This window comes from Schistocerca piceifrons, chromosome X, assembly GCF_021461385.2.
Source record: "Schistocerca piceifrons isolate TAMUIC-IGC-003096 chromosome X, iqSchPice1.1, whole genome shotgun sequence".
NCBI classification, from domain to species: domain Eukaryota; kingdom Metazoa; phylum Arthropoda; class Insecta; order Orthoptera; family Acrididae; genus Schistocerca; species Schistocerca piceifrons.
Genome location: NC_060149.1, coordinates 213,045,007 through 213,060,597, shown reverse-complemented (window position 1 = coordinate 213,060,597; position 15,591 = coordinate 213,045,007).

The window sequence follows — 15,591 nt, the reverse complement described above, 5'->3', positions numbered from 1 at the left end:
AAGATAATAATGATGATCGTGTGGCATTGTTGGCCAGCAGACCCCGTCCGGGGAAGTTCGGTCTCCAGGTGCAAGTCTTACTTCAGGCGACGCTTCATTGGGTGACTGGCGCGTCGGTGATGATGAGATGGTGATGAGGACAACATAACACCCAGTCCACAGGTGGACAAAATCTCGAAGCCTGCGGAAATCGAACCCGGGCCCGAGGCGTGGTAGCCAAGCACGTTACCACTCAGCTAAGCAGGCGGACGGCGTGAGAAAGACAAACCGAAGACAGCATTTTACTGACAGAACACTTAGAAAATGTAACAGATCTACTAAAGAGACTGCCTACACTACGCCTGTCCGTCCCCTTTTGGAAAACTGCTGCGCCGTATGCGGTCCGTAGCTAATAGGATTAATGGAGTATATCGAGAAAGTTCGAAGAAGAGTAGCACGTTTTGTATTATCCCGAAATAGGGAGGAGAGTGCATCTGCATTAAGGATGAGTCGGAGCATCCTTGGTATCCTTCCAAACTCAAGTTGAAAAGGAAATTCTTTGCAGGCACCTTGAACGTAAACTCATTACGAAAAATTGGTAAACAAAAAGAACTTGGAATTCTCTTAGATAAGCATGAAATACAAATTTTAGCAGTTCAAGAAACAAAATTTTTGGATGAAAATGTTACAGAAACCAAAAACCATAGAATTTTTAAGGGTAAACCAACAATAAAAACCATGAAAGGCATGCCAATACTTGGTTCCGCTTTCTATGTTCATAAAAAATTAGTAGATAACATTACAGAATTCAAATCCAGTTCAAAAAGACTATCTCTTCTCACAGTTAAATGCAAAAATAAACAGTATACCTTTGTTAATTTTCATGCTCCAATCAGTGATGACAATAAGAAAAATCCAAGTAAAGTAGAAGCATTCTGGGAATTTCTAGAAGAAGAAATATGAAAAATTCCAAAATCAAATGTTGTTATACTAATGAGGGATTTTAATGCACAAGTAGGGAGGGAAAAATCGTTTCGAAAAATAATAGGATATTGTCCAGCTCATAAAACAACAAACAAAAATGGCACAAGACTAATCAGTCACATTTCAGTTGAAGGTAATGTCAACCTTCTTCAAAAAATTACCAAAAAAGACAAAAATATGTATCTCTCCGAATCCAGTGCTAGGGGAGTTCCAGTTAGATCACGTGGCTATTTCTAAATGGAATTTTAAAGAAATCATGAATGTAAAAGTAGCAAGAAACAGGGAATCTGATTCTGATCATTATCTGACTAAGATTAAACTGAAACTTCTCCCCAATAAAAACCAAAAGAGACAGCAAAAATTAATTAAACATAATACAGACAGGCTCAACATCACCAAATAGGTAATAAAAATTTTCAGGAAGAAATTAAATGAACTAAATCAAGGAAACGGGAAGAAATATCGAAAGAAATCAATAGGGCAGCAAAAAAAATTTGGAACAACAAAAATGAAGAAGAAAGTCTGGTGGAATGAAATCTTTGAAGAAGCACTTACAAAAAGAACAAAACAGTGGAAGAAATAGAAATGTTCTGGGAAGCCTGAACACCTTGATGCATTTAGAATGCAAAGGAAAGAATCAGGAAGAATAATAAAGAGTGCTAAAAGATCTTTTGAGAAATCACAACTTCATGACATACAAAACAACTTTGTAAAAAATAACCTACAGAATTTCTATCAGATGTTTAAAAGTCATCTAAAGAGCTACCAAGCTCCAAGTATTTGCTTCAAAGATGAAAATGGTAAAGTAGGCCTAAACAATAGCCAGAATTGTGAACTACTAAGAAAGTACTTTGAAAAATTATTGTACTGTGAAGAACCAAATAGTAAGCAAGAATTTCCAGATCTCCATGAAAATACAGAAGCAGATCCACCACCTACAGCTGAAGAAATTAAAATAGCAATAAGTACTTTGAAAAACAACAAAGCCACTGGAGAAGAATCAACTACAGCTGAACTTATTAAATGGTCCCAACCAAAAATTATAACTAACCTTTAGCTCATGTTTGAAGAAATATGAGAAACTGAAAAGATACCAGAAGACTGGAAATTGGCTCTCATTCATCCGTTGCACAAGAAAGGTGATAAGCAAAATATAAATAACTACAGAGGTATATCTTTGTTGCAAGTGGGTTATAAAATATTTTCAACAGTACTACTAAACAAGGTAGAAGCAACACTTGATAGCCAATTGGGAGAGACTCAGAATGGATTTAGAAAGGGCAGATCCTGCTCAGAACACATTTTCAACCTAAAGTCCATAATTCGCCACAGACTTACAAACTCCAAAGATATAGTTGTAACATTTATAGATTTTAAAAAGGAATTTGACTCAGTTGATTGGGAAACACTAGATCAAAGAATTTGGCTTCACATCTAAATTATCAAACCTAATTCGTGAAACGCTCACAGACACCAAATCAAGAGTAAAGTTTCAGCGTGAAATATCGAAGGCATTCAACATGGAAACAGGTGTAAGGCAAAGTCATGGCCTCTCTGCACTCCGCTTTAACTGCGTACTAGAGAAAATAGTTAGAGAATGGAAACAAAAACTAAAAGAAGAGAAGCTATCACCAATCAGACTGGGAACTACAAACAAAGTTATTGAAATTCACTGTCTAGTATTTGCGGATGATTTTGCCATTCTTTCTGAAAACCTAACAAATGCTGGAATACAAATTAATCGCTTAGAAGAAATACCCAACAAATCAGGTTTAAGAATATCTGTAGAAAAAACAAAATTTATGACGAATATAAAAAAAAGGCTCCGGAATTCCTAGCAATAGATATTGGCCAGATAAAGAGGGTAAATAAATTTAAATATTTGGGAGGAATTATCCAAGAAAATGGCTTAGAAAAATTCGCTGTAGAAGAAAGAGTACATAAAATGGAGAGAGCTTATGGAATAACTAGGAATGTCTACAACAAAAGGTGACTGTCTAAAAATTTGAAGATGCAGCACTACAATACAGTTGTAAAACCAGAATGTCTTTATGCAAGTGAATGTTTAGTACTGAACTACAAATTACACAAACTTGAAGTCCTAGAAGGAAAAGTCATTCGAAAAGTACTTGGACCACCAAAAAATACAGAGGTATGGAAATTAAGAAGCAATGAAGAAGTTCATCGCAACATAGAAAACGAAAATGAAACACTACGAAAGAGGCGACTGCTATTTTTTGGACACCTAAACAGAACGAACATCAACAGGTTAACCAAACAGATTTTTAAATATCTTTGGGAAAAGAAGTCAACAGTAGCCTGGATTCAAGAAGTTAGGAAAGATTTGGAAAGAAACAACATCAGTGTAAAAGATGCAACAGAAAGAGAGATTTTCAAGAGGAAAGTGTTAAAAATGGAAGGATTCCAAGGCAAGAGGGAGAGGAAGACAGGGTCAAAATAGACCGAGGAGAGAAAAAGGATACATAGTGAAAAGATGAAAGAATACTGGAGGAAAAAGAAAAAACAACAAAGAAGGAAGCACTGAAATTGGTGTGTGGTCCTTAGATGACAAAACGAAGAAAGAAGAAGAAAGTATGGCAGAAGCTACCTGCATTGTTAACATATTCACTATAAATTTTTGTACTCACCTCCTACTCTAACACGACGAAGCACGGAGAACATAATTTTTTCCATCGCATTTTGCATAAAGCGAGGGCTTCTAAATTGTTTGTAAACTCCATCATGCCTGATTCTGTGCTCATCGGCAACAGATTGTCAATTACCCTTTTTCAAACTGTGGCCGTTCCATGCATTACTTTTGCGTCCCACAGCTCTGGTTATAGACATATTGCATTTATGAAATTCATGGTTATCTCGCTTATTCGCGTTTCCATCCCTGTAGAGAACAAGCAAATCTAATGCCTCTACCTACGTGCGCCAACTTTTAAACTCTAGGGAAATCATACTGTTTCAGCTGACTCGGCGCAGAGCTTCCGGCGTGATAACGATGAAGCACGGGTTAGAATGAGAGGGAAGCATTTGCAGAGGAAGACAGAGGCAGATATAGTCCAGCGATACGATACATTCTCCATCCCTGGCAGACAACATCGGTAACAGCTCGGCGACACCCTGGAAATTACCTGGAGCAAATTTCCAGATCATACCGCATACTGCCGCGTATGGCAGCCCCCACGGGTCTTTCTGAGGCGGGATAGCTTACGTGTTTCACGATACAGATAGCCGTATTATAGGTGCAACAACAACGGACGAGTATCTGTGCAGAGGCCAAACTAACCTATGATTCCTCAAGAGGGACAGAAGACTTCTCGGCTGCTGCAAGGGCAACAGTCTGGATAATTGACTGACTTATCTGGCCTTGTTTGGAAGCGAGGTGTAGCAAAGCTAATGCAGTGAGCGCTCAGCTACGATCTACTCTCTTCTGCAAGAAGGAAGTCAGTACCAAGACTAAGTTATCTGTGCACCGTTCAATCTTTCGACCAACTTTGTTGTATGGGAGCGAAAGCTGGGTGGATTCAGGTTACCTTATCAACAAGGTTGAGGTTACGGATATGAAAGTAGCTAGGATGATTGCAGGTACTAGTAGATGGGAACAATGGCAGGAGGGTGTCCACAATGAGGAAATCAAAGAAAAACTGGGAATGAACTCTATAGATGTAGCAGTCAGGGCGAACAGGCTTAGATGGTGGGGTCATGTTACACGCATGGGAGAAGCAAGGTTACCCAAGAGACTCATGGATTCAGCAGTAGAGGGTAAGAGGAGTCGGGGCAGACCGAGGAGAAGGTACCTGGATTCGGTTAAGAATGATTTTGAAGTAATAGGTTTAACATCAGAAGAGGCACCAAAGTTAGCACTGAATAGGGGATCGTGGAGGAACTGTATAAGGGGGGCTATGCTCCAGACTGAACGCTGAAAGGCATAATCAGTCTTAAATGATGATGATGATCTGGCCTTGTAACGTTAACCGACATGACCTTGTTGTGCTGGTACTACCAAAGGCTGAAAGCAAGGAAAAACTACGATCGTTATTTTTCTCGGCGTCATGCAGCTCTACTGCATGGTTAAATGATGCTGGCATCCTCTTCGGTAAAATATTTCGGAAGTAAAATAGCCCCCATTCGAATCACTGGCCGGGGACTACTCAGTAAGGAAGAAGGAAGTAAGATAAATAGCTTAACATCCCGTCGACAGTGAGATCATTAGAGTCGGAGTACAAGCTCGGATTTTTAAAGGACGGGGAAGGAAATCGGTCGTGCCTTTTTCAAAGGAATCATCCAGGCATTTACCCGGAGCAATTTAGGGAAATCGCGGAGATGTGGATGGTCGGACGCGAATATGAGCCTTCGTCCTCCTAATAGCAAGTCCAGAGTGCTAACCACTCCGCTACCCCGCTCAGTGACTAGTCAGGAGAACGTCGTCATCAGGAAAAAGGAAATTGGCTTTCCACGGGTCGATGTGTGGAATGTTATATCCCCTAATTGGCTAGGTAGGTTACAGAATTTAAATCACGAAATAAGATTATATTCGCGGGAGAAACCTGGGGACACTGGTAGGCTTCAGACTGATCATGTAAAGATAAGACAGAGATTTCGGTTGGTTGGTTGGTTTTTGGAGGAGGAGACCAGACAGCGAGGTCATCGGTCTCAGAGGATTAGGGAAGGACGGGGAAGGAAGTCGGCCGTGCCCTTTCAAAGGAACCATCCCGGCATTTGCCTGGAGTGATTTAGGGAAATCACGGAAAACCTAAATCAGGATGGCCGGACGCAGAGATTTCGAAACCAGATTTTACGCTGTAAGGCATTTCTAGAAGAAACCGTGGATTCTGGCCTGAAGTTAGTGCTTATAAAGCGCAGATTAAAAGCGAAGAGATTGCGAAAAGCCGCGCGGGATTAGCCGAGCGGTCTCAGGCGATGCAGTCATGGACTGTGCAACTGGTCCCGGCGGAGGTTCGAGTCCTCCCTCGGGCATGGGTGTGTGTGTTTGTCCTTAGGATAATTTAGGTTAAGTAGTGTGTGAGCTTAGGGACTGATGATCTTAGCGCTTAAGTCCCATAAGATTTCACACACATTTTTTTGATTGCGTAAAGGTAGGACGGTCTGAGGGATTAAATAGTGAAGGCAGCAAAGGATCTAACAGTTACAAAAACAACGTCTTGTACGAGACGACTTCAAAAAATAAGTTACACATCGTTATGACAGGCCAGGAAGCTTTTATTGAATGCTGCACTACATTCCAAAGTGACTTAGATGTTGTTGTTGTTGTTGTGGTCTTCAGTCCTGAGACTGGTTTGATGCAGCTCTCCATGCTACTCTATCCTGTGCAAGCTCCTTCATCTCCCAGTACCTACTGCAACCTACATCCTTCTGAATCTGCTTAGTGTATTCATCTCTTGGTCTCCCTCTACGATTTTTACCCTCCACGGTGCCCTCCAATGATAAATTTGTGATCCCTTGATGCCTCAAAACATGTCCTACCAACCGATCCCTTCTTCTAGTCAAGTTGTGCCACAAACTTCTCTTCTCCCCAATTCTATTCAATACCTCCTCATTAGTTACGTGATCTACCCACCTTATCTTCAGCATTCTTCTGTAGCACCACATTTCGAAAGCTTCTATTCTCTTCTTGTCCAAACTAGTTATCGTCCATGTTTCACTTCCATACATGGCTACACTCCATACAAATACTTTCAGAAACGACTTCCTGACGCTTAAATCTATACTCGATGTTAACAAATTTCTCTTCTTCAGAAACACTTTCCTTCCCATTGCCAGTCTACATTTTATATCCTCTCTACTTCGACCATCATCAGTTATTTTACTCCCTAAATAGCAAGACTCCTTTACTACTTTAAGTGTCTCATTTCCTAATCTAATTCCCTCAGCATCACCTGATTTAGTTTGACTACATTCCATTATCCTCGTTTTGCTTTTGTTGATGTTCATCTTATATCCTCCTTTCAAGAAATGACATTATTGTTCAGCTTCGTCACCAAGTCTTTGTAAACAACGGTTGGAACGTTCTACCAATCGTTCAGTTCTTCGACGCTGGAAATCCACTGCTTAGTCACAGAGCCATTCTAGAATTTCTGTGTGAATGTCCTTATCATCGGAAAATCTCTTGTCCCCCAGATGTCTTTCAGCTTTCCGAAACGATGGAAATCGCATGGTCCAAGATCTGGACTTCTGTATCAACATCACCCACCACTCATTTATGTGCAACTTCGGTCAAATTGTTGGCACTATTTCACTACAATTCGACGCGACATTGCATCTGGTTCATGTTCCAACAGAATTCCGCGATAAATCTGTGCTCAATTCAGTCGTTTTGCCCACAAGAAACGTACTGTATCGCTTACTTCGACGTTGGAATTCGTCTCCAGTTCCCGAACCATTTCAACTGGGCCTGATATTCGTGCCACAGCAAAATTGTCTCTAGTTGGAAACCCAGAATATTTACTCTCTTCTGACATTCGTAACTACAGTAAATTTTCTTCCACAAATAACCGACGTGAGAACACACAAATGATTAGAATTACAGATACACACATGCAGTATGACCGTGAGAATTCAGCACAGTGTGAAGGCACCACGAGCTGCAGTTAGAGCCTTTAGAAGTCGTGGCATGAAACCAAAGAGGACCTGGAAATGCTGCTGAATAACACACTTTGTGGGCACGTCCACAAAGCGTCGACAGTGACTGCTGGAAGACCAGAACGAACAAGTTGCCGACCGACCGTATCCCAAACGTGTTCGCTGAGCTTCATGTCAGGCGAACGCGGAGCCAGGACAACTGTAGTACTCGTCATTCTTCGAATAACATTCGAATTCACATCTACATCTGCATAGATATTCCGCAGACCAATGTACGGTGAGTGGCGGACGGTACCCTGATACAGATCCCAAACGCTCGAGCAGTACTTAAGAATTTGCGTCCTATATGCAGTCTCCTTTACAGGTAAACCACTCTTTCCTTAAATTCTCCCAATAAACCGAAGTCGACCATTCGCCTTCCCTACCACGGTTCTCACACGCTCGTTCCATTTCAAATCTCTTTGCAACGTTACGGCCAGATATTTAAACGACTTGACTGTGTCTAGCAGGACACTAGTAATACTGCAACCGAACATTACAGATTTGTTCTTCCTACTGATCTGCATTTCTTTAAACGTGTGGCCGGGCATTGTCCCACTGAAATATGGCCTATGGTGCTGCCTGCAATAGAGGTAGTGCCTCGGGCTCTAAAAACTGCCTGATGTAGTGGTTGCTGTCTAGATTTTCCTCAGTACATTAGAGACGAGATCACATGTTATAGCCAATGATGTCCCGAAGAATTAAAAATGGCGTTTGTGCGCTATAGCGCTCAACAGTTCAATCTGCCCGATTCCTTTCACCATAGTAGCGCTTAACACGAACGCTGTCATCACTGTAGGGCAAGATGAAGTGGAGTTCGTCCGAAAACGCTTTCCATTGATGGCGTTCACATAGCCATTTTCGTCTGAGACGTTATGGTTTCTGCCGCATGAAAGTTGGCGCAACGACATGCGTGCCACCGGCTCAGCTCTCAGCTGATGGCGGCGAACCATCGACAAAGACATGTCCATCCCTGTTGTAGTGCCCAACGTCGAGCCAACGTCGTGGACGACGCTGTTCTGTCGGCTCAGCCATGCGAACAAGATAGCGGTCATCCCGAACTGTGGCCACATTATGTGTGGTCCATTACCCGTTTGTCGCTGTGTACGACTCTTTTCTATCCGCTGGTTCCATACACTCTCCACTGTCGTAAAAGCGTTCCTTTACGAGCCGCACCAGCATGGTAGGACAAAACAGTTTCCTGGGGACTAATTATTTTGCCCCATTCGAACTCACTCATCGGCAGATATTGAGCCCTTTGACGACGACAAGGAATAATCGCGCTTGCTTGCCCGTTTCCACTTCGTTTGACGGCTCTGCAACGACTGAGCGTGTCCTAGAACTGACCTGTCCGGTCACACAAAGGAATGTGCTACTGGACCTACGTATAAGCTATATGTCCATAATTTTAATCACTGTTGTACACATCCTCCGACTTTGGAGTGATTCAGAACATTCCTTTTGGATGTAGCAATTTTCACAAACAATGGTGTATAAAAATGCAGCAAATATAGCAGGTGAAAGGGAATACAGATGTCTAAAAATTGAGGTTGACTGAAAGTACAAAATGGCCAAGCAGGTATGGGTAGAAGGCATATGCAAGGCTGTAAAAGCACGCATAACTAGAAGAAAGATAGATTTCATCCATACGAAAATTAAAGAGTTCTCTGCAGAAAAAAAGCAGTTTTAAAAATATCAAGAAGTGAGATATCACGCCCGTACCAAGCGTAGAAAGGAGAGCTGAGAAGTGGAAGCAATATATCTGTGGGCTATTCATGGGAAACAAACTTGAATACAGTATTATAAAAAGGAAGAGAAAGTAGATGCAGATAGGATGGAAGATATGATACTGCGAGAAGAATGTGACAGAGCACTGATGAAGTACGTCGAAAGAAGATCCCTGGGGTAGACGTCATTCTCTCAGAAATACTGAAATCCCTGGGACTGCATATGGCAAAACTATTCCACTTGGAATGCAATATGTATGAGACTGGTGAAATTCCCTAAGACATTAGGTAGAATGAAATAATCCGTATTCCAAAGAAGGCAGCTGCTTACAGGTACAAGTGTGCCTAATATCGAACCAACAATTTAATAAGTCGTGGTTGCAAAATGCAGACGAATCGTTTACACAGTAATGGAAAAGCCGGTAGACATCGACCTCCTGGGAAGATCAGTTTGAGTTACGGAAAACTGTAGGAACGCGCGAAGCAATACTGATCCTACAATTTAATCGTACAAGGTACCCTAAAGAAAGGCAAGCCTACGTATACATTTGTAGATTTAAAGAAGCTTTTGACAATGTTTACTGGTATATTCCCTTTGAAATTCTGAAGGTAGAAGGGGTACAGGGGGCGAAAGGTTATATACCAACTTGTACAGATGCCAGATGGCAGTTACAAAGAGTCGAGGGGCGTCCAAGAGGAGCAGTGGTTGAGAAGGGAGTGAGACAGGGTTGTTGCGTATCTCCGCTGTTATTCAATCTGTACATTGAGCAAGCAGTAAAGGAAACCAAAGAAAATTTTGGCAAAGAAGTTAAAGTTCAGGGAGAAGAAAGAAAAACTTTCATGTTTGCCAATGACGTTTAATTCTGTTAGAGATTGCATAGGATTTGGAAGAGCAGTTGAACTGAACGGATAATGTCTTGAAAGGAGGGTATAAGATGAACATTAACAGAGGAAAAACTAGAGTAATTCGACATGGTCGAATTAAATCAGACGATGCTGAAGTAATTGGCTTAGGAAACGAGACACTAGAAGTAATGGATGAATTTTGCTATTTGGGTAGTAAAATTACTGATGGAGGCCGAAGTAGAGAGGCTATAAAATGCAGACTGACAATTACAAGAAAAAGAATTAAGAAAAAGAGAAATTTATTAACATCGAATACAAATTTAAATGTTAGAAAGTCTTTTCTGAAGGTATTTGTCTGGAAAGTAGGGATATACGGTAGTGAAACGTGGATGTTAAACAGTTCAGACTAGAAGAGACTAGAAGCTTTTGAAATGTAATGTTAATGGAGAATGCTAGAGATTAGATAAGTATACCGGATAACAAATGAGAAGCCGGCCGCGGTGGTCTAGCGGTTCTAGGCGCTCAGTCCGGCACCGCGCGACTGCTACGGTCGCAGGTTCGAATCCTGCCTCGGGCATGGATGTGTGTGATGTGCTTAGGGTAGTTAGGTTGAAGTAGTTCTAAGTTCTAGGGGACTGATGACCACAGATGTTAAGTCCCATAGTGCTCAGAGCCATTTGAACCATTTTTTAACAAATGAGAAAGTATTCAATTGAATTGGAGAAGAAAAGTTACTTATGGCTCAATTGGACTAAAAGAAGAGATCAGTTGATAGGGCACATCGTGAGGCATCAAGGAATCGTCCGTTTGGTAATGGAGAAAAGTGTGTGTGTGAGTTGGGGAAGCGGCAAAGGGTTAAAATTGTAATGGGAGACCAACAGTAACTACAACGAGCAGGTTCAAATGCGTATATGATGCAATAGTTACGCAGGGATGAAGAGGCTTGCACAGGATAGAGTAGCATGGAGAGCTGCATCAAACTAGTTTTGGGAATGAAAACCACAACAACAAAAAAATGGCTCTGAGCACTATGGGACTTAACATCTGAGGTCATCAGTCCCCTAGAACTTAGAACTACTTAAACCTAACTAACCTAAGGACATCACAAACATCCATGCACGAGGCAGGATTCGAACCTGCGACCGTAGCAGTCGCGCGGTTCCGGACTGAAGAGTCTAGAACAACAACAGTTACGTATTACATAGTGATAGTATTAGTATATTTGATGACTGATAAACACCTTTTTCCGGTATTTCTGAGTCTTATTTTGTAAGAAATTGTGCTCCGTTTCCTTCACCACCCTCCCATCCAAGAAAATCACCGAACGAGGCGGCTTAGCGATTATTACAATGGACTCGCGTTCGGGAGATCGATGGTTGAAATTCACGTCCGGCTATCCAGACTTAGGTTTTCCGTGGGTTTTTTTTTTTTTTTTTTTTTTTTTTTTGTTTTTTTTTTTTTTATATCAACTTGAGTAGAACAAGATATTTCTGGAATTCAGTGGCTGAATACTGACACATTAGCACAATTACTTTATCCGTTTGTTATGGTTGCGCTTCCTGATAGTGTCATGGGGGCTGAATAAAAACTATTGGCTAGAGTAAGGATAGTGATTCTGTAAGTGGAAGTGTCGGTTGACCAACCATGGCTTCGTATAATCACGCTCCTCAGATTGACTTGGGGCTTGTAGTGACGTCTGCCTCCGTGTTTATGACGTGATGACGTGCAGATTGGCTCGTACACGTAGGCCGGACACAAAGGTCTCATTTTTTAAATTTTGTTTATTGACTTTAAACTTAAGTTTTTTCAGTTGAGGCCGGCCGGGGTGGCCGAGTGGTTCTAGGCGCTACAGTCTGGAACCGCGCGACCGCTACGGTCGCAGGTTCGAATCCTGCCTCGGGCATGGATGTATGTGATGTCCTTAGGTTAGTTAGGTTTAAGTAGTTCTAAGTTCTAGGGGACTGATGACCTCAGAAGTTAAGTCCCATAGTGCTCAGAGCCACTTTTCAGTTGAGGATTTGTAGATGCCGGCCACTGTGGCCGAGCAGTTCTAGGCGCTTCAGTCGGGAACCGCGCTGCTGCTGCGGTCGCAGGTTCGAATCCTGCCTCGGGCATGGATGTGTGTGATGTCCTTAGGTTAGTTAGGTTTAAGTATTTCCAAGTCTAGGGGACTGATGACCTCAGATATTAAGTCTCATAGTGCTTAGAGCCATTTGAACCATTTGATATGTAGATTTTCGCATGGACGCTACACATAATGGCCTTTTCAGTTTTTAATTACTGCATTAGGTACCCAAAATAGTGTATGATGATCTCACAGCCAATATATAGGAATTATGACACGTAGCACAATGTTTTGTACGAGAGTGCTTGAAGTTGATATCACATCAACTGGATGTAATCTGTAATTAGATATCTACGTCACGCCAGCAAATACGTTTGTACATGATTTTAAACAATGTTTTGTTGAAGAGCACTTAAGTGCCTCTGTAATTGGATTAGCATGACTAGTTAGTAAATTATCCCAGGTCATGATGTTTGTATCTGACTGGCGCCGTAATTCAATGTGACACCATACGAAAAAGTTTATCATGAGACATGCGTGACCAATGACGCAAAATTGTTTAGAATTATGTAACATCCTTGAATATCCGTCTTTCTGTACTCGTCCTTTGTGATTTACAACATCGGGATTCGCATGAACGGATAGGCACTAAGAGTGCAGAACAAAGCGATTTCAATGACGCATGACGTGCTGTCGTAATGATCCTTGTGAGTTAATGAGCATTTCACACTCATTTAAGTATATGGCCTTCAGGAACTGTGAAACGAACCCTGTCGTCCAGGACCGTGTACCACAAAGAGAGCAGATTCGCCACAGGATGGGGAAATTCACAGGCGTCTATTGTGCTGAATGAGGCCTAAGCACTGTAGTGTGTGAGATAGACGAGAATCTACGTCATAGGGAAACCCCATAGAAGCTGTTTGTGGCCAGGGAGATGTAGCAGTGTTAAATATGACGGACCTAAGATCGGTCATAAAGGGAAAAATTTATGAAAACTATTTAATTCTGTAGTAATTCAGGGCATGAAGCCACATTAATTTTAATGAACCACCCTTCATAAATTTGCATGGTGATGCCAATAAAACTTGAATACTGATCATACTTATAATAGTTTAGGATTTACTGTTGAAATGAACAAGTTCTGTAACAAAGACCTGAATGCTAAAATCTGAACGCTTTGGCCGATCTTAGCGACCGATATTTCACATAAAAGCGCATAATTATAATGACAAATGTTGTGAGTATCAACTCTGTAACTTTATTTGTTTGAAAGATATAGTAAATTTAAATTATCGGTATTTTCAGTTAGGCATCAGATCATCATTTCCTCGCCGGCCGAAGTGGCCGTGCGGTTAAAGGCGCTGCAGTCTGGAACCGCAAGACCGCTACGGTCGCAGGTTCGAATCCTGCCTCGGGCATGGATGTTTGTGATGTCCTTAGGTTAGTTAGGTTTAACTAGTTCTAAGTTCTAGGGGACTAATGACCTCAGCAGTTGAGTCCCATAGTGCTCAGAGCCATTTGAGCCATCATTTCCTCCACACAACCCACATTGAACGACGACAGCATGACACCTTATTGAATCATTAGGTAACAAAATATTTTTGTAAAGTTTAGTGCATAAAAATTACTTTTGTTCTTTATTTATTTATCAGAAAGCATATTGGTGCAAGGCTACTAGCCGTGACATTCAAAGCTAAGAAGGAAATTGTTATGGTTTTATGTAAAAAAATTTTACGTTTATTGTGTAATGGATATTATTGTAACTTTATTTAGAACGTGAAAGTGGTCAAGCTTTAATTATTTAAATATGTTAAATGTAGAATAATGTAGAATAAGTTGTAGCCAATCAGATGGACGGCGTCAGGAAAGTGAAACACGGGCGGCGACGGGCAGAGGGACAGTGCTGGTGGAGACGCGAAAGCTGACAGTCGGTCTTTGGTAACTAGGAAGTGAAACGACTTAGAAAATTTCGCGTTGTGTGGGATCGCGGGACTTAGTCTCTTTAGCGGTGAGCAGCCGTGCGCCTGGTGTGAACTTTAAATTCTCGTGTAGTTAACGAGGCGGAGTATTGGACTTGTAATTCGCAATGATATTGTGAATGATCGAACTGTGTCAAATGGATATGCGCTCGAGTGTAATAGTAATTCTAAATACGACCACTTTCGCCATTAGTTTGCTTTCTGAATAAACGTTATTCTTACCAAATCGCAACTGTGTGGCCTACATCATTTAAGGGTCGTTAATTTAGCTCCTGATATTATTATTGCTGTTGTTATACTAACGTTGTATGTTTCATACAATATCGCAATCTTGCCATCAGCCAGACAATTTAACCAAAGGGTCACAAGTGTCTAATTTAGGGCGTTTAATGCGACATGTGCGGTTCAACCCCTAGGCGAGCTTGAGCCAAGACGCTTCGACGAAGGGGAATCGCATGTGTGCCCGAGCATCTTTCGGATGTTAGCTCGCATTCTATACCATGAGACGCTGATTGAGTAGAACTATGTAACTGTTTTTTTTTTTTTTCAAAGCTTATTGGCTAAACAAACGCTCTGTGTTTTTCTATGTTTTATGTATGTAAACTATTTATGGGTTTAGACTTTTGGAGTCAAGCATCGACATTCATGACGCAAAATTTGTAATTGACCAACAAACATGATTTTCATTGGCCATTATTTTCAGTGTGACAGGTTAATGAAGATGCTGCGAGGCCCTTTAATTTCAACTGAAAGCGCCCATTGGCCGTGGACGCGCAACTGAACATTAAATGCTTGTTTTTTGTTCAAATACGTAACTTGTACACGTGACACTAGTGTATGCTCTCTATTCTGTGCTGTTACATGAGGCGCGACGCTATCGCCATCGAATGTTTCCTGATGCTGGTTGCTGTGTTGGCCTCCAGTTTGACTCTTACTTGCTAAGAGGCACGTGTGGATTGTGATATTCATTCGGCAAACATTTAGAAAGCATGTGTTGCGACTTTGATGTTTATTACTAAGATCAGGCACTGTCAGTTCAGGTATGTTTGAATTCAAATAATTAATTTCTGTTAGATTTGTTTACTGTAATTCCACTTATGTATTCACTTTTCACAGACAACTCTGTCCTGATTTTCTGTAGCCTCAGTAGGTCAGGGTTGAAGATGAGCATCTGTTGACAGACTCGTTAATAAACGCTTTAAGAAATTTTCGTGATTTTTGAAATCGCTTCTGGCGAATGCTGGTATGATTCTTTTGAAACTTTCAGAGCATATGCTCTGTTTCTAATGAACTCGATGCCCATGGGACGTTAAACCCCAAGCTTCCTTTTTTTCCCTCTTTCAAGAAAATCATATGCGTTGCC